This window comes from Temnothorax longispinosus, chromosome 6 (genome assembly GCF_030848805.1).
Source record: "Temnothorax longispinosus isolate EJ_2023e chromosome 6, Tlon_JGU_v1, whole genome shotgun sequence".
Classification (NCBI taxonomy): domain Eukaryota; kingdom Metazoa; phylum Arthropoda; class Insecta; order Hymenoptera; family Formicidae; genus Temnothorax; species Temnothorax longispinosus.
In genome coordinates, this window is record NC_092363.1 from 19,380,986 (window position 1) to 19,405,394 (window position 24,409).

Consider the following 24,409-nt stretch of genomic DNA (forward strand, 5'->3'; position numbering starts at 1 on the left):
CCGGTTGAAAAATGTAACGCGCCGCTTGACTTGCCGCGAAAGTGCTGGTTCTCGTGTAAAACCGGCGTAAGCCGCCCCGTCATATACCCTCGCAGACCTTTCGCCGCGCGCGCCTGCCGGTATCGACGTATAAAATGCATGCGCGACGAAAATGGGAAAATACTGAATACCGCTCGCCGTAAAGTCGTCTCATACAGAAAACATTACGGATACATATATATGTATATATCTCCAGTAAAATAGAAACCTGTATATCATTCACGAGCTTTCCAAGACCTGTTCTCTTTATGTCTGATTTATTCGTGGCGATCCGAACGCTCGTTCACCTTTAGCGAAATAGCGAGATATATTTACGAGCGCGTGACGGAGAGGCAATTTTTTTTTTTTTAAGTATTTTAAGTGGTCGCTTGTTCTAGGTTTACGACAGTCCATGACAGCATTTTCCTATTGAAGAGCTTTCGAGATGAAATACGGATATTCGAAATAATTGAGTTTATCGAGAAGAGGGAAGACATTTCCGGGTAACGTTTAATTTTAACGTGCAATCTCACGAGTTCGGTGCGAGCGGGAAAAATACGTGGGAAATTACGAGCGCGATTACACACGGATGTAAAGCGCGCGGTATACGGGATGAAAATGGAATAATCATTTTCCTGATTTCTGTGCGCGCGGACTTTTTCCTAGAGAAAACGCGATTTCCCTATCAAATTGGTCGCGCGTTCCGACCGGCGTATTATTCGGCCGCGTGAATGGATGGAAATTGCCAAAAATAGCCGGAAACAGATGTGCACGGGTGGCTGCCCCGTCGAAGCGTGGGACGGAAGGGGTGCGACGGGCACGGAAGGAAACCCGGTGCCATTACGAGAACTGACTCCAGTTACGAATTATTGTACCGATGTTCGATCAATGAATGCGGACGTAATGGATGCGTGTGTGGAATCGTGATTCTTCGTAATTCGTAATGCACCGGCAGCGTCATATCATCACGGGGATTAATAATTGTGTCGATCACGGTATTCGATGCTCCGTGCATGGAATCTCTGCGTTTCCTGAATGTTTTTCAAATTGGAGATAAATTTAAATTTTAAAATAGTTTACATATATTCGACACCGAGGCAGCTCGTTACTTAATATTTTACTATTTAATAGTAATATTAAAAATATAACCAGTTTTCCTACATTTTAATTATCTACGTAATTTGAATATCTATACCGATGTTAATATTCAATATGCCATGGAATCTAATGGAATAAAGATGTTATCTCTAGAAAGGCGGAAAGCTTTTATCTCGAAATCTGTTAAAAATTTTTCACCTTTATGTTTATCCCGTAACCCAGCTTTTTACATTATAAAACGAAACTCTGCAACGTCGTAACCATAATTATCTAAAATTCCGGCGGGCGACATGAAGCATTAAATAATAATCGCGCCCATCTTGCATAACTCCCGGGGGTCGCGCGCGGCATCAAAACACCGCGAGCCGGGCTATTCCCGCAGTAGAAGGGTCGCATTACAAACGTGGAAGTTGCGAAATAATTCGTCACGCTTGGACGTGTACAATGATACCTGATCCGCGTGTGGTAGAGCACAAGTGGAGAAGCCCCGGGTCGCGGACCGAAAAGTTTTTAAATAATTACAGAGAGCCCGCGGGGTTGGCGGATGCGACCGTCGGTGGCGGTGTCGGGCAGTGTGAGGTGAAGCAACGAGAAAAGGGGACCGGCGACGGTGAAGGGTTGCAATTGAGTCGGATAGTGGTCGGTCGTCTCTTTTCCCTCCCGGCCCCTTTCTCGCACCCCGTTGTGCCCCCTCCCTTTCCCGACCACGTCCGTCCCTTCCCGCGCATTCACCGCCCTCGTTCCTCCCTGCGGGCATTAATGGGAAAAGTTTGCTTTTATCTTTTAAACGCCCGGCAACACTACTAATTTCTAACTTCGGGCGTTACTTGTACCTACTCCAACGGTCTCGAGTGTACCGGCACGACCAGTAACGCAGTCACTACTTTCCCGACCAATAGAAAATCACCGCCATTCGTTCTATCCGCGCGCGAGATCTAATGGGGCGGCTTGAAAAAAAAAGAGGAGAACAGAGACGGCGGGGAATGAGGGAAAAAAAAAACGAAAGGGAAAAGAGCCATCGGCGCGTTTCTCGATGCACTCGCCTTCGATCGGACGCCGCCTCGTTTCAGATCGGCGAATCGAGACGTATTTTATTTAAAAGTTGGCGAGTAAGAAAAGTACCGTAAGAAGTTTGCCAATTTAACATTATCGGATATTCTCTTTTCTTTTCGTAGACTCCACTGCGTGTCAGTTGTATTTGAATGAAGGTCTCACTGTCCGTACTTGAACAATGGTATAAGTTTAAATTCTGTTTTTGCATCTCTTACTCTTCCGCGTTTATGCAAAATCAACTTAAACTCTTTTATTATATGTAAAAACACAATATTTCATAATACAAAATATATCATTATCTCTCTTCTCATATATTATTTTTTTCTTTTTCAAGACAATCTTAAAATATAAAAACGTGCGAAATATTATATAAAAATTGCGAGTTTGGAGGGTCAGTTTTACACTGCCTCTCTCAAATTAATATATAACGACCGCAGCGTTAAACTTGACGTGTAAAATACTTTTGAAACATGTTAGTAAATAACGCACGCTTTTTTTAATCGCTATAAAATCGCCAGAGATTTTAAACGTCAGTGAATCCGTTGTACGAATTTTATAATCACTTTATACTTTTATATATATGCATTTATTTATTTATGCACACAGAGTTTTTTTTTCCTTCGTAGCTTAATTAAAGACTATATAGCGAGGACAATAACGGGGAAACCCGAGCGAGATCATTAAGATGCTAAATCTCGTCTAGTCGGATCAAAACCATCACGCTCGAATGCCGCGAAGGGCTCCCGGGAAAATGAAAGAACTACACGGACGCGCCTCTATCTCCTCGGCGATAAAACGGATTTTATGTCGCGTTTAAAATAAGCCGTGGGACCGGTCGCGCGAAGGAGCAACGCCACTCGAGGTAATTATACCCTGCTATCTCCCGCGCGAATCGTTAAGCTTGTACGTAAGTCTAAATAAATTGAATAAGAGCAGAAGGCACTCCAGTTAATTAAAGAATACATTATCCGCGCGCAGTTACATCGCGCTCTGTATACGTATCCCCGTCGCTGTCGCGGAATTGACGGTGACGTGTGAAATTGCATATGTGCGAAACTAACATCGCGTCCCGCGTCTCTGCAGGTGCTTCTTTCGAAATTATTATTATTTTTCACATTGCATTCCGTTCTTCAGCTGCGTGTAATTTCTACGGTAAAGATACCACACAGTAATCTCTCTCTTTCCATAAAACATATTTATAAAATAGAATTATGCCGCGTAACGACTTAGGGTTTAATCCTCGCCATTCATATTTCATATACCTTCCTTCCACTTTAAACGCAATTCTTTTGTAATGATAACAATATCGTTTTCTTCTTCGTTTCGTGCGTTAATTGTAAAATATGCGCTTGGAATGGAACTAAAAAATAATTTATAGTAAATGAATGGTGCAATAAAAAATAATTTTAATGCGTTTATATTTCACGGCTATTAATTTCATGGCACTTTTACGGTTAATAGTTTCCTTGAAGTATAAACACGATATCGATTTGTTTTCTTTATTTATTTGAATTGAAACCAAATCAATAAATTGATCGTTAAACAGAGCTCCAGACGCCGAAACACTAGCGCGGATCGAAAGTATTCAAAGGAATCCAAGGCGTGATGAAAGCAAAATATAAGAAACCCGTTTTCTTTTTCTCAGTTTCTCAACGAAACAATTAAGCGAATTTTCACGTTGCATTTAAAATGGCTTATTTCCAACGGGCGTCAATTAGGGGTCAAACAGATGAGACACTTTAGGCCTATTCGTTTTAGCTGAATTTCTTGCACAGTTCATCTTTTCTCTTTTTCTTTCCAAAACGTGAAAAGAAAAAGTGGAAAGATGAACTGTGAAAGAAATTTAGCTAAAACGAACAGGCATTTTATAGCGACACAGAGAAGCATTACAGATCGTACAGACGAGCGACTTCGTGTAGCGCTTAATAACGATCGACGAACATTGTAAATTATAAAAATATTTTCTATTGCCTCGACATTGAAGTAAAGAAATAACTCACCGGCCTATGTGCAGCAGCGGAGTTGTAATACTGCGTTGATCTGTAACGTAGAAATATTTTTACATTAAAGCAAGTTAATCAATACTTCAAGTAAAATAATTATCGCGCCCGTTAAATTTTTAAAACTTTATTTTAAGATTTCTGATTTTAAAATGTTAATGCAAAAAACGATTGCGGTTGCCGCGAGCAACCGCGTATTTCCGCAATAACTTGTTCTCATAATTAATTCGCGAAAAATTGTGCAATCAATATTACGGCCGTGCGAATAAGAGAGACACGACGTTCGCGACGTAACGTCTCTTCTCGCATATGCCGGAGATCGAACTCCAATCGAACTCCGAAATTGCGCCGGAGTAAAACTCGAACGAGTAACGAATATCACGTAGTGGGCGAATCAAGTCGCGCTTGAAAAAGTCGACGGACTGACGGGACAACAAAATATAATAAACTAATAATAATAATTACCTCACGGTTGCCCCGCTGTCGCCCGATGCCTCCCAGGGCCTCCTCTCCTCGATCCTCCTCCGTTGGTCCGTTGTCGCATCTCCGTCGACGCACTCTCACTCACGACGCGGCGAACGGCGACGTTCACGAAAATCGGCGATATCATCGCTTTTACGATCGCGCGACACACTTTCGACACTTTGCACGGCACTCCCGGTATTAATCTCGCGACGCGGCGCGTACTTTACTTATACGGCGACGAAAGAATCACGGCGGAGAAGCTACGAATGAAACTATACGATCCGCTTGACGCCCGTGACGCTCGACGTCCCGCAGGTGGACGCTGAGATGGCGGAGAGAATATCGTAAATCGCGCGGCCAACTTCACTCGCCAGGAGCAACCGTCGCGAGGACGCTTGCTGCTTGTGAGGCGATTTTGATTAACTGCAATTAAATCATCGATTTATGAACACTGTCCTATCCCCCCGTGATAGCCAAGTATCAAAACGATTATAAATGAGATTAAACGTACGACGTTAATAGAGACTCTGATTGCTAATTGAACGCGTCGCGACGTCACTCGATTTAGAATCCGCTCGATAAAGGCTGGATTCGGGGAGCGCGCTATTAGCGCTATTTGCTTATTCTATCCTTGTTTTACACCTGATGAGCGATAAAGATAGAACGATGCAATAGCGCTAATAGCGCGCTCCCCGAACGCAGCCTAGTATATACGTATCATCTATCCGTGTTCCGAAAACGGCAATTTCATTCTGAAGCCGGACGATATAACGCGAGTCAAGTTGACGGTTGAGAGAAGCGAGACCGATCATCCGAAAGAATATAATCGAAAGTCAGTATTATCAAATGCTATATACCTCGGTATCCGTATAAATTCCGCGAAGCAGATGTATTGAATGAACACTCGATATAATCACAGTTTTCCATAATCTCAATCGCCGCGCCGAATCCGGCGTATTACTCCGCGATGTGATCCGAGAGCAATGACGTCACAGCGGGTCGCGGGCGCCGCGGCGACATGAGTAGTGGGCTTGAAGGTGAGGTAGAGTGACTAGGCACGGCGCGCGTTCGACGCGCCACTCGTGCGACTCTAGTCACTCTACCCCCACTCCATCCCCACCAATCATGTTGCCGAGAAGCCGCGCGCGCCGCGGCGGCCCTAAAGTCACCAGATAAACAAAGCACCGCAATTTCATGCGCGGGAACGTCCATTTCGGTTGCACCATTCAAACAAACACGTGTGTATATATAAAATTACACCGTGGATGTAGAAATAGTGGAACCTAATGGGAGCTTTCCAGCAAATGACACAAGTCGACACAAGCATCGTTCTATCTTTCTTTTTTGGCAATGAGTAACAAAGATAAAACGATACTTGTGTCGATTTGTGTCGCTTGCTGGAAAGCTCCCAACATGTCGTAATTGCGGTACTTCGTTAATCTAGCGACTTTACGCATCCTGGCATTACTACTCTCGGATCGTATAGCGCGAAGTAATACACGTATCGTCGGGCTCCGGCGGTTCAGATTACGGAAAACTGTGATATATCGAATGTGTATGTAATACATTTGTGCTTCGCGGAATTTATACGGATGCCGAGGTATGTCGCATTCTGTAATATCGACTTTCGATTACCTTCTTTCGAATGATCGGTCTCGCTTTTCAGTTTTCTCAATCGTCAATTTGACTCATCGCGTTATATCGTTCGGCTTCAAAATGAAGTTGCCGGTCGTTTTAGGAACACGGATAAAGAATATGAACGGACCCGAAGGCTGATATTTTGTGTGTCGTACGACAAATTTTTTAAGCATGTTAATTGGCTGCAGGATAAAGATTCTCTAGTTTCTAGAAATCCTCTATCTTGTAGCCAATCATACGACACATGAAATATCAGCTTTAAAGCAAGGCACACACACTTTTTGTAGAACGTAACAGTAAGGTTTCGACCAATCGCGTTGCTCAATTCTTACTTCTACGGTTACAGACGGCCTAATTGAGCAACGCGATTGGTCGAAACCTTACTGTTACGTTCTACGGAAAAGTGTGTGTGCCCTGCTTAAATCGTGTGACGCCGCGACGTGTTTAATTTATTAGCGGTCTCTATTAACTATTTAATCGTTTTGATATTTGCGGATCATGGGAGATAGACTCAGTGTTCATAAATCGATAATTTATTGCAGTTAATCAGAATCGCCTCACAAGCAGCGAGTGTAGCGTCTTCGCGACGTCTTGCTCCTGGCGAGTGAAGTTGGCCGCGCGATTTACGATATTCTCTCCGCCATGTTGGCGTCCACCTATGGGACGCGGGACGCGGGACGTCACGGGCCGACGACGCCGCGACGTGACAGGCGTCAAGCGGATCGTATAGTTTCGTCGTTCGTGGCTCCGCCGTGATTCTTTCATCGCCGTGTAAGTTAAGTACGCGCCGCGTCGCGAGATTAATACCGGGAGTGCCGTGCAAGGTATCGAAAGTGTGTCGCGCGATCGTAAGCGATGATATCGCCGATTTTCGTGCGTGAACGTCGCCGTTCGCCGCGTCGTGAGTGAGAGTGCGTCGACGGAGATGCGACAACGGACCAACGGAGGAGGATCGAGGAGAGGAGGAGGAGGCCCCGGGAGGCATCGGGCGACAGCGGGGCAACCGTGAGGTAATTATTATTATTAGTTTATTATATTTTGCTGTCCCGTCAGTCCGTCGACTTTCTCAAGCGCGACTTGATTCGCCCATTACGTGATATTCATTACTCGTTCGAGTTTTACTCCGGCGCAATGTCGGAGCTCGATTGGCGTTCGATCTCCGGCATGTGCGAGAAGAGACGTTTACGTCGCGAACGTCGTGTCTCTCTTATTCGCACGGCCGTAATATTACTTGCACAATTTTTCGCGAATTAATTATGCGAACAAGTTATTTGCGGAAATACGCGGCCGCTCGTTTCTTGCATTAACATTTTAAAATCAGAAATCTCTTAAAATAATGTTTTAAAAATTTAACAGCGCGATGATTATTTACTTGAAGTATTGATTATTCTGGATCCTGTGCTTTAATGTAAAAATATTTCTGTGTTACAGATTCAACGCAGTATTACAACTCCGCTGCTGCACATCGGCCGGTGAGTTATTTCTTTACTTCAGTCAGCCTATCCTCACTCCATCTCCAACACTCATGTTGCCGGGAAGCTGTGGCCCCATTCTGATGGACATCACTGATCAGCGCAGCGATAAACCGCGATTGTTCGTCGATCGTTATTAAATCCTCGATATTAAGGGCTCGAACAGACGAGCGACTTCGTGTAGCGCTACAAGGTGTCTTGTCTGTTCAGGCCCTTATAATGCCGTATCGCCGCCGCCACCGTTAATTAATCCTCTCTCATTCCTACTCCCTTGCCTCTGCCGCGGAACCTTCTCTCAAGATATATCGAGACACCACGGAGAGAATTGGAGAATATACGAGATGATCCTCTGACGACGAGCTCGGATTCCACTGCGATTATTGGTCTCCTCGCGCATGATTAATTAACTCGCGCCATACGGCGGCATGTCTGCCTTACCGACCTCGCCTTTCCAATGTATAATACATATACTATGTACATATATAGTAGTATACAAGTACATATACCATATGTATATACGCATGCATACGCTTGGGCATATCTGAGATATCGCGACGTGAAGAATTTTACTCCGAAAACCGAGCGATGAAAATCGCGTGATCATTCCAACAATATTAATAATATTTGTGTCTTAAGATAAACAACAATCTCGGTACAATATTTCTGGAATGGAAGGTACAGAAAATGAAAAGATTTATTCAGAGCAGCGTAATGCTCTGCGAGCAAAAATATATGCTCGCCATCTCGCGACGACGGTTATCGCCGGGGTTAACCACTGAAGCTGGCCATTAAAAGAGTTAATACGCAGTAATTAGCTTAAGATGCTTCGGGCGCGATATTAAAGCGCGAATTAAATATACAGTCAACATTATACTTCAATGGAATTATATACTTCATGCTTAATAATTTATATTTTTCAAATAATATTACACGAAATGTAATTAAATTAATACCGCTCCTTGAAGCAGATTATTAAAATATATTAGTAAGCCATCATAATTATTATAGATAGTCATAGCGCCTTGGAAAAGTCTTGTCGCCGAAAGTGCACAAATGTAATAAATTTGTGCTCACCATAACAGATTACGCGAAGTGTAATTAGGGTTAACCCAGCCGTCCCGTCGTACAACATTGCTAATCCTAGTGGAAGGAACCGCGATTGGTCGGCCGTTTCGTGTCGCGGCGAGCCGGCAGATAAAGCTGTCCGGAAGTAGTTTAAGCCAGCCACGGACGTAACTACATCTGGACCCATTAGGACCGGAGATACAGCTCGTTACAAGACAACGAGCTTTCGACCCCGGACCCTCCGCCGGATGCTAATGGTAATCAGGAACCGTCGAAAGGTAAGTCGAACTGTGCTAGTATCAGGATACGAAGCTTGATCTCGTCCACGAGATAAGATAAGGCGACTTCCCCTTTCCACGAGGATAATACAAATAAATACCTTTACTTGATGTACGAAATTGATTCTACGATATAACAATACAGTCTCACATAGAAAAGTCCAGCATCTAATTAAGTTTTCCAGTTTAATTTTCCTAAAAATATTATAAATATTGTAAATTCTGAAAAATCTATGAAGATTCAATTCAGAATACTTTGTAAAAACGATTCTGGAAAGTCCAAGCAGTCCCACTTGTTCTTCTAATTATTTTTCTAAAGAATTTTGGTCTTGTTTTTATCAATAAAATAATAAATATCCAAATAATACAGTATTATTATCTGTTGGTCCGGACGTTTCCAAATTAGACAAATTATTTATAAAGAGAAAAAAAATAAACATACAAATAGATATCTCAATTAAGGGTATAAAAGTATCGCACGCGATTCTATCTAATTGGATCAAATTTGTATATTTTGATCACAATCTATGCTGTATTTACAAGTATCTATGTTGTACTGATTTTTACGCGGAAAATTTCAACGCGAGATGCCGCACAAAATTTGTTCTGATATAATGTCGAATAATAGTACAAGACGTAAAATGGCGGAGGTGTGAAATCCATAATGACAAACCCTGATAATACTCCGTACTAGAGCGTCGTTTCTAAGCACTTCTCGCACAAAGGAGATTAAGGGAGCCGGTTACATTGATGGAATACCGTATGCCTCGCGTGTCTGTGCGTTTCTCTACACAACACCTTGCCTCGATTAATTCAACTTCCATACTGCAGAACCGTTCGTGCGAATTGGCGTTCCCTTGGCATTGAGAATATTTTCGGTAATACAATACGCATTACGCGACGCGCTATAAATCGACACACTCGATTGTATGCTTTAATCCCCGTAAAAAAAGAAGAAAGAGAGATTTGTAAAAACCCGTGGTGTGTTGTATACCCGATCGAGCGCGACGTATCATCGCGGCGAGACGCTTACGAGCGCACGAACGCTACGAGAGACGTTCGTTGGTCTATGCAAATTATCAGCGGTGAATACAGCCGACTCGCGGCTACGCCGTATCAGGCTTAACGTGCATTAACATACGTAAGACCCGCCGTGCAACATTATAAAGTCTAATATATGTAGAAGGGAGGAGGCGGCGCCCGGCGCGTGCCGCGCGAGCCTCGAACAACTTCGCCGACTTGCTTAACTTCGGTATTAGTATAGTTTGACCAAATAACATTATCGTGCTGCTAAATGATAATTGATATGCAAATAGCCGATAACGTGAGAGCCTTCGGACATCTTTCTTCCGTAAGTGTATCGATACGAATTTTCTTTTCCGTTCTGCTGAATATATAAAGGTATAATACTAGTTTCTGTAATTCTGACATCTGATAGAACAGAATACTTTTGAGATATTTATAGAAAAATCGATCATGTCAAATTGAGTCAAATTTGTGAAATCCAAGATATTTTTGAACGCAACACAGCTAATAAATTTTCTATAAGATGCACTTTACGTAATTACGGTCTCAGATTAATCGGTGATTAGAAATTCCGGAACGAGATCTGAAGTAACAGTATTTCTGCTTGCGCTTAAAGCGCCGTAATTTCCATCAGGTACAAGTCACCGAGTCATATAGTTCCATTGTCGAGAGAACGAACTAATCGTATTCACGCGCGCTATCTGATTACGGCGCTACACTGTGTCGCCGTCATAAAGCGAAGCAACGTCTACTTTAAAATCTAGCATGCATAATGCATCGTATGCATGCGGCAAACAAGAGGGACCGGGGGATAAACGCGAACAAAAACACGTTATTCTCTTGCCGTATGCGCGCGCGCGCGCGCTCTCTCTCGCAGCCAGTTAATCATCGGACGGTGGAGAAACCTCGTTTGGAAATGTCGCTTTATGACCTGTACTCAAAAGAGACCCCCCACATATGGAAATAAAAGGCGAAGCTCGAGCATGACGTCGCCACACATACCACGATACTTTTTTAATATCATATTTCTGTTATCCTTTGACGGATTCCAATCCATCTGCTGGACGCTCCTATCCCCATAAAACTGACAAGTCTCAGCGATGTTTAAAGCTTAGTGCATTCGTGTCATTTGTGTACACGCTATAATGATAAATAGATTACAACTTTAAAAGCACTCGTCACTCTGACGGTTTACACTTTCGTGGTTGTCGTGAAAAATAGCTTATCATTTTTTCCGTTCCGTAAAAAAATGATAATGCGAGATACTTATCTAACGGAAAGCTGTGAATCTTCTTTTCATATTTATTAAAATAAAAATGTTAATAATATAAAAATATTACCGTAAAAATGTGTTGTAGAGACTCTTAGTAATTTATATATAATCTAGATCTTATAAGAAAAGTCACTTAAGAGTCTGCAACACATTTTATATGCGGTTTATTCTATAAAAAAAGAACGGACTGTGAAATAATGTATATACTGTTCGCTGTATAAAATAAAACTAATGCATACACGGGTTACATATATGTAACATATTATATAATATATAATATAATATAGGTATATATGATTATACATATAATAAAATTTGAACGCATAAAAGGTAGATTTTCTCAAACAACAACCTAAGATTATCTATTTTAAAGTAACATTTTCAACAACGATGCAAACTGCAAGCATGCGAACGATAATTCAAGACATCCTCGTCTTCAAAAAGAAACAAACGCAAAGAAAATGTGGAAAGAAAGAGAATTTAAGACAGAACTTTCTTTAAGATTAATGCTACATAAGATTTCTCTTAAATCTTTCCTAGAACACGAATAATGTAATGTAACAGATATTAAGATCACAAATATTACGAGAATTTTGCGAAAAAACATTAAAGTTTAAATTATATAAACAATTAATCTCGAAGCATTTTTCGTAAAATAATTCATTTCTTATTTTTAGTCATTTATTGTAACAAATGAATCAAATAATAATTCAGATAACTGACTGATTTTTTTAACAGACATTAATATAACAATAAAAAATAATAATATTCAATGTCGTCACGAAAGTATTATTTCTCATTCAGTGATTTTTCTCTCCAATATTATTCTTTCGCGAATTGCGAATTGTAAATCTCTGCTTTAGCCACTCGTTTGAGAATAACGCGTTAAAGGGAAACAGTTCTGCAGTTAACGCAAAAGTAATGCCAAACCGGCATAAATCCATTGTTCGCCTCCGCGAGTGGCTCCTGCCTGGCGTAAGAGGCGGATCGGAGGAAGCTACAGCTGCGAGAGGGACCCAGGGTGGAAGTGGTGCTAAATTCAGCAAAAAACGAAGATTAACCTTTTGTCTCTGGGCCCGCCACGGTGTTCCTTTGTCCGAGTTGAGCACTCTGTCGCGACACTCTGTTTTTGTCCAATGGCGCGCGCGATCCACTCCCTTTCAAACTCTCCACCGTCGCCGACCAATCCCTTCTTTCCCCTCGCGTTACCTCCGCAGACTGGCCACCAGCGGTCCAGTCCTTTCGGGATTCGTTTCAACCCCCGTTCCGAATACCTCAGTGCCAACCCTTTTACACAACCAATGCTCGCATCCAGACATCCACCTCCAGCCGCGTCCGACCCCCTGCTCCCCTCCTTCTCTTGCCAAAGTTAAATCCCACGGCTCTGTAAAAGCCACCCTTCTTGCACCCCCACCTTTCCTGAGCTGGCGTGTTCCTCTGGCTTTTCCCGAATTGCACCGGCGGTGGGCGCATGCAAAGGCTTGAAATATTTTAACCAATCCTCGTGAAATGTGGCTGTAAATACGATATCTAGCCTCGTCAGTGTCTCTCTATCGCGGTTCTCTCATTCTCCTCATCCTTCTCGATTCGCCATCATTCGCGAGCTTTTTGAGGTGCGCGCGGATCGCACCGCAAATGAATTATCCGATGTAATTCCCGCCAGAAGTTACACAGCAGCGAGTGGCATGTCCCGAATTGGCGAAAAATCGGCGGGATAAAATGATGAGTGTGTAGGATATGGGATATAGTCTCGAAATATAGATTGCCTGTCTTGGCTGCTCGGTAATCAATACATTATTCATATTCATAAGAAATTCCATCGATGTTACATGTGTTCCTATTAACAAAATTATCTTTCCATTATATTTACTTAAACGTAATGTAAAAATAATTTTATTGATAAAGACATATATATATAAACAGACAAGTTATAACAAAATCGTTACGTAAATAGTCATTTGTGTCAGTAATGTTTAAATAATTTCTTATTAATAGTTCTGCGGTAAATAGAGAACCTTAAATTTATTCTACCATCGCAAAGCTTAGCTTGGAAGAACAACAAATTATTGCCTCTATATGTACAAATGTTATAAATTTAATATTTGAAACAAATGTTATGACAATAAATCTCCTGTCGTATCGCTGATGTCGCTTCGCATCTCTTCCGGCACGTTAAAGTAGAGTGCACTGAAGAACAATTCGGGCTAAGTAAGTTATAGCCCGTAGTAAGACCGTGGAAAGAGAATGGGTCGACCACGGTGCGGTCGGTCTGACCTCACCGCGAGGCATTCCACTGCTACTTAACGCTCAATACGTTCCACTTAGGGCTGACCCGCGTCTACCCTTACCACTAACACCGCCTCGGACGTCGACATCTCTGCGTATTAATTTCGCAGATCAAACTGGGGTATTCGTTCGCTTGGAAAGTACACGGAATATTAAAGTCGTATTTGAGAAATTAGATTGAACATGATGAAATCTTGCAATAGAATTTTCGATAAATTCTTGTTCCGAAACTACCTAAATCTTGTTACACAAATGTGCAAATTGAATAAGCAAATGGATATGTCGACAGAATTCAAATTATATTAATACAAATATTCATCATATCACTAATTATAGATTAATTATAGCAATCCACTTTATTCGGCTAATTCTAGCTGTATGTCTAAAATCTAAAATATTTAATAATCAAAGAGATTGAATAACGCACACATTTTATTGAAATTAGAAGAGATTGAGATTAGAAGAGATTGATATTATCTACAAATAACTTAACCTTATTGGGTGTGAAATAATGAATACGTAAAATTTAGACGTTTTGATTTAATATTATAAAAATTTAGACATCTTGATTATGCCTTAATTATGCTCTATACAATCGATGATGAATGATAAGGTTTATCCTTGTTTTCCTTTTTTTTTTTTTTTTATTATAAATCACAACTTTCTCGCAGTTTTAATAGCACTTCTATCCTTCTTCCTCCTTTTTTCTCGTTCCCTCAGACAATAACACAATGGGGAGAACAATGGGCCGTTAGGTATTTTTACACGGATTGAAATTCGGGTGACTTGCTGAGCCGACGTTTTCGCTAATCACTCGTCGGTATCCGATGCGGAACGCTCGGTTCGGCGAGGCGACACCGGCGAGACAATAGAAAATTTGCAGTCCACCATCCACTTTATCCAATCGCATTTGGTTTTTTGGCGCTTTTTTTCCGAACGAGAAAGCGGCTATCGCGCGCCAGGCAAATCTACCTCTCTCCTCCTCTCTCCTACCCCCCCCTCCCCGTTTGAATTATGCGATTATCAGACATAACGGCCGGTGTACGTGCGGTCGCAATGGCGCATTGTTACAATCGTGCCGCGATGCATCGACCGGCAAAATGTCGTTACAGACCCCGCGTGATCGAAAAATAGGGAAACAAAGGAAGAATGAACAAGAAAGAAAAGAAGAAACGAGAGCGAAATGGATTTGTTAGGAGACACGTTCCTAAGAAGACGTAGAGAAAAAGCCGCGACGATAACGGAAAATGCTGGACAGTAAGCGAAAAGGACAGCAAGTTACATGAAACAGTTACTTTTGTCTTATCGGTTTTATCTATAACCACAGTTTTTTTTTTCGTGAAGAATTTTTGACAACTGGGCCGATTTCGCAGAGCGTGACAGATCGGAGGAATTTACCTTTATGACTTCTGCCTACAGGACGCGGAAACGGTTGCCGCGCAGCAAGAAGCGACGCGGTAGCCAATCAACGTATCGCTTTTCCGTAAGAATCAAAAGTTTATTGGCTACCGCGTCGCTTCTTGCCGCGCGGCAAACGTTTCCGCGTCCTGTGGGCAGAAGTCATTAGTCACTAAAAATTTTGCGACAGATTTTCAGTAGCACTAACAAACATTGATAGCGAAATCAAATCCGATTGAATTTACACAATTAATTATACCTGTCAAGCATAACGGCTGGCGTGGCGTAGAATGATTGTCAGGATTTCGCGCGCGCATTATCGTGCATTGACCACCGCGATTTGAAGGGAACGTGGCGATCGGTGCCGGTGATTCGCTCGGGGGCGAGAAAGAGAGAGAAAGAAAAAAAGATTGAAGGTTCTGCGCGTTAAAAAAAAAGACCCGCCATCGGTGAAATACTGCCTAGAAAACCGAACGGTCTTCATAAATCCAGCGCGTAAATCAGTCTTTATGGAGTCTCCCTCTGAGGGGAGAGGAACGAGAGGGAGGCGATGGAGGCTATTTGGAACACTATGTGTACGGGGTGTCCCAGAGAGATTGGGATCTGCCACAGAAATGCATTGTTTAACGAAGCTGCAATTTTCTTCTAGCACAAAATTTTTATCGATCATCATGTTTTTCCTCATCGCGTAGATTATAGATTATTTGTTATATTGCACCAAAATTTTCGAGAGACCAACCTTTAAATCGATCACATACACACACTTATTTATAAAATATAAACTATAAACCATAAAAACAAATTGTGCGTTACTAGAACGTTGATTATTAAAGTGACAAGATGTAAAAGATTATAATATTGAAAACGTCCAGTCCTTGAAAAAAAAAATCATACGTTGTCGATGCGCGGAAAACTGCGGCCGTATGATTATCGGGATTACGGGATCGAAAATTAATAACGAAACGCCAGCGACGAACGCATAGGATAAATCATTTTGCGTCCGATAAATATTTTCAGCGGCGTTGGCCTCGAAAGGTAGGGCGACTATCGGTCACGGATATCGGCCAGTGATTTATCATCGATTAAACGGACGTAATGCACCATTGTTGCTGGAACGTGCAGTCAGATAGGCAGGTATATGAGGTCGTATCAGGATTCCGTTCATCCTGGTATTGACTTGCAATCGGCCGTGTATCTTGGCAGCGTGGTGGTCGCGTCCAGCGAAAGGGACGCGACCAGAACGACCCACAATGCCGCGCATTATTGCCACAATCGGTTATCCGACTGGTTCTCCTGCTAAGAACCGTTTCATACAATCGCTTCGATACATCCCGTCCGCCGAGGAGCACTTTCGCAACGATATTGCTGTACAATATCGGAACTCGCTATTCAAAATCAAAACTTTACCAGTCCTCTCATCTGGTTTGCCACAAATAGCAGAACGTCACAGTTAGTCATATTACCTGCGAATAAAGCCGACGAGAATTAGGAGGAGAATCTAATCGAATTGATCATTTCAATTACTTTCGAAATTGAATACTTTGGTAGTCTCGAAATTCAGTAGCCTCGACACTCGAATATTTTCCCTCGGCGAAAATTTAAAGAGAAAATTGCCCTCAATCTCATTGCCCTTTTATTTCTGGCAACGCATCTTAAGCTCAAATACTTAATTTGTATTAATAGATATTACTCAGCGTGTATATTTCCGAATGATTCACATGTCAAATTTTGAATGTTTGTTCCGTGTATACAGCTTTATAAGAATATCGACACAATAGAAATATGCAAGTTTTATTTTATAAACAATTTACAAATCTCCCCTTCTCTCTCTCTCTCTCTCTCTCTCTCTCTCTTTCTTTTTCTCTTAGAGACCGCCAAAAGCCGCAGAAATTTGCAGGCGAATACTTGCTATCATAGTATTTCTCTTTGCTAGCAAGCACATTGCTTGAACTCGATATCGCGCGGGCACAAAGGAACTCGTCGATGCGAGCTATAGTGCCGGCATTATGGGCACATAGAGGGTTCAATGTGACAATCCAAGGGATGTATTCAGCGCGCGTATCAGCCTTAACACTGCTCCGCCACCTCTATATTTTCGTACGTGAATTGAAACAGTAACATAATTTCTTAGCCGATTATCACGTCCAAAGGCTCAAAAAATTTGTAGAGGATATTATCTTTCGATAAATTAAAAGTTACTTAACATACATCAATCATCGAAATAAATAATAAATATTGACAACTCTACGTAATATGTTTTATGTTTAATGTTTTTCGTAAGGTTGTCAACATTTATTATTTATTTCGATAGCAAAATTAAAATTCTACATTCAAGTAAAATTCAATTGTAATTATCTCGGCAAGTTCGTATTATTTGCATTTTTAAAGCGCAATTTGTCCAAACTTTGTAATTCTCATTGTTAAATACGTAATCCCGTAATTATACTTCAGTTTAAATCTTGTCAAAGAAAAGGTCGACCGAAAGTTTATATTTTAAAAAGTTCATACTTGATGGTACTGTCAGCGCAGTTCGCAGGATATTTTCTTTTGTGGAAAAAAAAACTGATTGCTTACAGACACGGAGGATTCAAGGTGTTAAAAGATCATGTAAAGCGTACCTCGTTTCGCTGCAAAACTCTACTTTGGCATCGTAGTTTCTCTCTCGGGTGAAAAACCGTTTCTGAATGACGGTTTTCAAGGCTTCTCTTCTTCGTTTTCAAAGGAACGACTCGTATGAAGTCGGCGGAAAAGCGCGGTGCGTGTATAAATCGGCGGCGGTAGCGATACAGAGCGGAGGTTCGTAAATCTCGACCGGGCGATCCCGAGGGATCCATGTCTCAGTCACAGCACGCTGCTGCAGAAGTTACAGGATCCTGGCAAGAGTACGTACACACATACATAGACACACACACACACAAACGCGGCGGCAACCGGACGACGTTACAGGTACACCGGAGAAACCGGAGAAACCGCGTCAATCTCGCATTTAGTTAATGCGACTTTAATCCGCTAATTTAAGGTCGCGCCGTTACGGCCGGATTTATCGACGGATTCAACGTGCGACGATTTTAACGAACGACCGCGGTAAAAGCTACCGGCGACGGTGCCTGTACGTGGTTACCGTCACGGTGAAACATGTTTCGGAGATTCAGGCAATCAGGCGGATCCTTACAGGTTTATAGCGATGTTTACTTTAAAATAGTATAAATTATATAATATTCAGAAATATATATATTATATACACTCAGGAAAACAATATTCAAAATTTCGAAGAAAGCTTTTATATAAATTACACATTTATTTTAATTGGGTAATTCATATAAACGTATAGACATAAATTTAACCAGTACGAAGCACAGTAGTTAATCAAACGCAAGAAATCTATATATGTGAGTTAATTACTCACCTAACATGCTTAATGCATATATTGAAACATGCAAATTAATTACTTAATGCTCAAAGTTGACAGTTAAGTAGTTATGTCAAAGTTAGACATCAAAGTGACCGCATCACTGCTAAAGTTTAACTTCGAGTTAAACTGTTTAAAGGATGTAATATAGACTATTATATTTCTTATTAACCGGTGTTTCATGCCTCTGACACATATAAGAAATAATAATGAAAGATTGTCCTTCAATATCTAATAGATATTAAATATTGTATATCGATGGATGTAATATTACAATAATATAGGTATTCAATTTAAGTGAGAAATAGATATTTCAATACAAAATCAAATATTCAGAGCCATTCAAATATTTCCCAGACGTTGTTGATAAAATATTTATATCTTATAATATATATATATATATATATTAGCTAAATATAATTCAGTTCAGTGGAAAGATAACATCAGCAAAATATAATCAAACGTGTTGGTAAAGTTACAAACAATAAATAATACAAAATAAAAATATATTTTACGTTTAATAAATTCTAACAGATAAAAACGCACGAATTACTGTATATTTTTCATTTTGATATAGTAAACAATTCTTACTTTTCACGTCTGTTTCAACAGAATCTATTTTCTCGGGAAAAAAGACTAGAGAAGAATGGGGAGAAACGTCGATAAACGAGGCCGTCGGTCCACGAGATTCGCCCGGTTGATTAATTTATGCCCTCGATTTTCGGTGGCGCGTGTATATAAGCGTTCCTGTCTCCCTTTTTTAGTTACCGTGCTGGCACGCACTGACATTTTCGCGCCGACTGATATTCGATGCAACGGGTCAGGAACATGGGGTCGTCGATTATCGCGTTTTCAGAGAGAGACCCCGTCGCATTATTTCTGTCCTTCGTTGTGGATTTAAACCAGGAATACTCGACGACACGCGTATTTGACATGCGACATCGTCGAAAATCGCAAATGCAGCCTATCTTTCCATTTCTCTTACGTCCGTTTCATCAACGACATCGGACAACTGACCAAATTTATTTTCCCAGACACGAGGAACTAAATTGAAACGAATAGCATCATTTATTTTAATGTATTGAGACGTATTAATTTTATTTGTAATAATTGAACTCCAGAGAAACTTTTCTACGTTTTGAACGTGAAACAAATTAAAAATAAATATATACTTCTTAATAGATATCTATATTATAAAACATTAAATATTAAAATGCCTAGTAAACAGCAATTTCTATTTACATTATGTAATACGGTGTAGATACAAGCTAATAAAGTTATTTCTAAGTCTTGACAAGATTCTCTTGTTCCATTACTAACTTATTAGCATTTTAATTCGCGTAAGGATAATAAGAATTCCTCCAATCCAGCAACGCCAAACCCGATGACGGAAACTTTCTTTTCCTTTAACTTTTTTAATTTTGTGCAGGTTTCTAAAGATTAATGAATGTCGGTCAATATCTCATTTCTATATACATTTTCTATATATATAATGATAAATAATAATAATATAATAATAAATAATAATAAATAATAATAAATATATAATACATTTCTAAGTATATAAATAAATATAGCATATCCCTTTTGCAACATGAATCGAACGCTATTTTTTGTAGAATATTGTTGATCCATATTTTAAATTTTAAACGATAATTTAAAAAAATATTCTATATTTGTTACTTGTTGATACATAAAAGATCCAGTCACTTTTTAGTTATTTTTACACTCTTGTGATTGTTATGGGTGTATTATAAATTTTTGTTATTACGTGTGCGGTTCTAACTGGGATCCTTTAAATAAATATCGATCAATTAACGAAATCTCTTCGAATCCCGCGAACGTTTCTGCTGTAGCTCTCGGTATCGGGAAACTATTGCGGGAAACTGTTATCGGCGAAAGTCAATTAGCTTCGTGCTCGCCGACTTGAACACACAGCGGCACAATAACGTAATAAAATGTTTATGTTACTGCGCACCTGCCGCTTATCGCAGAATAAACCGAAGAGCAGATCGGCCAACGTAGAATTCACTGTCGATGAAGCAGAACTTGATCCAATGAAATATATCAAACATTAGCCGTTTTAATTAATTTTTTATTTAATTTTTTAATTAATTAATTAATTCTAAATATTTTTATAAAGCCGTAATATCAAGAAAAAAATTACTAGAAATTCTCAAATTTTGAAGCAAGATTCTTATTTTATAATATTATTAAATTTAAGAAAAATATTACAATTCGATAAGCGTTGTTTAGATTCCTACGGAAACTAAAACTTTAATTAGTATTTAGAAGTATTAAATTCGCGAATTATTATTAGTATTATTACCTTATTTTAAAGAAGATTCGCTATTTAGAAAAACATACATAAAGTAAGTCAGTAATCGGCTTTCAAATAAAATTTTAATATATTATAGACTTTTTTAAAAATACTGGTATATTCCATGAATAATTATTTATCATCGTAATTTAGCAACACCATTTTGATATCGATAAAATATTAATACTTAAGAGAGTGCTTATCATTAGCTCGCACCGTTATAATCATGAATAAGTAACCCGGTTAAATTTCGCTGTCGTCTCGTTAAAATAATGGCGATTTTAATCCTGCAATGACTTCTCCACTACTGATTCATAAATAGAACGAAGTGCTGTTACAGACAATAACTACGGACGTAAATTGCATTACGCAATGCGGGGCTGCCACGCATATCGGATGCGATATCGAGTGCACTCCAAGAGTGGTACTCCAGCAAACTGAGACGCTTTAACGAGTTTGTTCATCGCACGCGGATTAATTCTGATCAAGGTATACTAATTCCAAAGCAAATACTGAAAGTTTATTGGAAATTGCAGACCGCAATTGCGGCGTGTCTTCACGCCAGTATGAGTATCTTATAGCCCCGTTCCGTATCTATCGGTAATCAATAGTAATTACGAGAATTATCTATCCATTTAAACGGATTTTATTTCTTAATGTAATTTATTTATCTACTCCAATTTTAATTTATATCTACTAATAAAATAATAATGGATTTACTAGGGCCATATAATAATGGAATATAATATAATATTCAGTAGGTATTATTCAAAACCTTTCATCATCTTCATGATCACTAAGATCCAAATAATTACATAATTGTTCGTTAGAATATCGACAAAAGATTTTCCAATAAAATAGAATTTTCGATTACCACTTACTCTTAATAGCAAGGCAAGATCTAGTCTTCGACGTTTCGTTCGACTATTCCCTTTTCTCGGATAAAATTCAGCGAACTTTAATAAAATCTGAAAATGCGAGATAAATAGTGACACAAAAATCCTCTGCTCGATACTGAAAGACCGCGTATCACGGAAGTCGTTATTTCTCCCGTGACAAAGTAACGATTGCGTAAAACTCTTTCCCGCATCGACTTCGCGTAAATCCTCGACTCTTCTTCGTGCTGATCGACGTCTCGCGGAGTAAAACCAGGCGGAATCGAGCGCGGGGGGAGAGAGAGAGAAAGAGGCGCGTTTAGAGAGTGTAACAAGAAGAAATCGCGAAATAGCAGGTACGAGACGAGTTGGATTTAGACGGAAGGGAGGATAAGGCGGAGAAAACGCGAGGAGAGCGAGAGAAAGAGAGACGCGGTTCTTCGCCGGGGAAAGTTCGCCCTCATCCGCCTGCGGGAAGCAATTTCTTAGCGTAACCTTATCACCGCTCTCGTAGGTAGGTGAGACGCCGCGCCGCGTACTCGATAAAGGCGTACTCGCGGCTGCCGCGCGCAGCGCGTGCCGAACGCGCGCGATATAGAGTGAATTCCAAGTTTCTGTGAAAAACAAGCTGGAATGCTTGAAAGTAGGAAAAGCAGTAAAAGCATCGGAAAAGCTCTCCCCCGCCATTGACCTTCGATCAAGTTTCGTACGCTCGCTCCCATCGTGTTCTCGCGACCCTCTCGCCATAACATCCGCGCTTGTAATCCCCAGTTATTTTCCGCGTTATGGTCGTTCCATCTCACGGGGTTTTCAGATAATTGAGTAATCGATAGTCCCATCCCCTCCCTCCCTTACCTCGGCATATCGTGTAATTGCGGTTAAATAGCGATAAATCATCTCTTTGTGAAAAGTATACGGCCGGGTGGTATCTACGGTGCCGATGAAATTGATGATGAATTAACGAGATTGCGGATGGAGTGGATATGATAAACAAGCGCTCCGTCAATAATTGATGACAAACGATTACCGGATCCCGATGCTCTTTTTTTACGCGCGCACTTTCAGAAACGTATATACGCGTTTTCGCCGGGCTGGACCATTAAATAAATAATCGATTCGCCGGGGTATTTCGACGGGCGGCGTAACATCGGCGTTACCACTCGAGTGTACACAGAGGCGTCGTCCCGTTACCAGTAAATCGAACGGCCAAAACGCGGCCGTCGCGTATCGTTTTTCCCCCCCGGTTGTACCCTCGAGAAATGGCACAATGCGTTTCGGTAGCCTTTTAGCGAATGAAAGCCACCCGGTCCTCACCTACGTCTCTGTTGTAAACCGCGACGGTTTCGGTTTCGAATCGCATCGATCCACCCGCTGCGGACTAGGTTTACGGGACAGCGGTTCTCAAGCACGTGCACGCGGCATATTCGGCATTGCTCGACGCATTCCGTGGACGCAGTCCGCGTTTCCATGTGTTTTTTCCACGCACAAGAAGGTTCGGCTGAGATCTTGAGGTTAAATATAAAATGTTTCAAAGATTCGCGTTTTTCGACCGATGTATATACAGCCGTATCGTTACATTGTCTGTTTTAAATTAAAAAGATATCTGTTTTAATATCAAACTTTTAACCGTCCTTCGATGCAGCTTCCTCAGATTTATTCGTGTATGATGCAAATCTTTTTGCAACGTAACAAACCGGTCACAAAAGCCCAGTTATTCCTGCATCTCTTATTTACATGTGCACGTAACTATGTAGCTAATGCAATATGCGAATACATAACACAACACGCCCGTCTGTTTGCGCAGAACTTTGCGTTACATATAATACGTAACGTATTTCCCCTGACGTGCGTTATGTTGCGTATATACGCATTTTCGATATCCGAGCGAATATGTAGAATCCGTGAAATAGCTATTAAATACACTCTATCGAATTAATTGTCCAAACGGCCATGCCATTACCGAATGAATATGACGAGAAATATTGGTATTAATTTAGTGTTAATTTGAATTAATATAGTCGTAGAAAATACGTAGAAGAGAGAAAGAATATTTAGAGAAGAGAAGATTTTTCAAGAAATATAGTTTTTTAATGCTGAGAGATGCAAATAAGATGATATCTATGTAAAATATAGCGATCTGTTTTTTTTTAGAAATTACTAGAGTATAGTAGCAAAACTCTTTCTTAAGTCATTTAACTTGTAAGGGAAAGCAATTTCTCCTTTTTATTTATTTATTCTTATATACGACAATATGTTCTTTTTAAATATATTTCTTTACTTATAAATGTTAAAAATAATCAGAAAAATAATTTTAGAAGAAATCTATAATCTACAAGATATTTTATCTATCTATTCAGAGTTTCTACGAAAGTACTGGATTTTTAAAAATAATTTTAATTTGCGAAAATTTATCAGATTTTTATCTCCTTTAAAAAGCATCATCAATTTTTAAAATATCCGAAAGAGATAATTTCTTATCAATCCTAATAATTTCTGAGAAAGTAGATTATAACACTTTATTTGGACTACTCTATATGTATATTGATGCATTAAAATTCTTGGAAAATAAAAGGATAATGAACTGATTTTCAAATATGGCAAGAATATCATTAATTTTGGGCAATTTCTTTCAACTGAATTTTTTATTAATAGCCACGACGAGAACTATGTGATTAGCCACGTCGCTGATAAACATGTCAAACGCGATATAATGTAGTAGTGATACATAGAGGATG

The 24,409-nt window shown here is 40.2% G+C and overlaps 1 protein-coding gene and 1 long non-coding RNA gene across 3 annotated transcripts in view; one reads left to right on the forward strand and one right to left on the reverse strand.

The window, feature by feature from the left end:
• Positions 1-24,409, reverse strand: part of LOC139815032 (uncharacterized) — a 133,557-nt gene that overhangs the window by 16,240 nt on the left and 92,908 nt on the right. The gene's annotated exons all lie outside the window — the stretch shown is intronic.
• The window catches only part of LOC139815033 (uncharacterized), a 253,660-nt gene continuing 236,248 nt past the window's right edge, over positions 6,998-24,409 (forward strand). The window contains exons 1-2 of one of the 2 annotated variants that reach the window (XR_011732649.1): positions 6,998-7,282; positions 7,704-7,744. This is a non-coding gene — a long non-coding RNA (uncharacterized lncRNA). The remainder of the gene's footprint in view (positions 7,283-7,703; positions 7,745-24,409) is intronic. The other variant, XR_011732650.1, reaches the window with a different exon arrangement.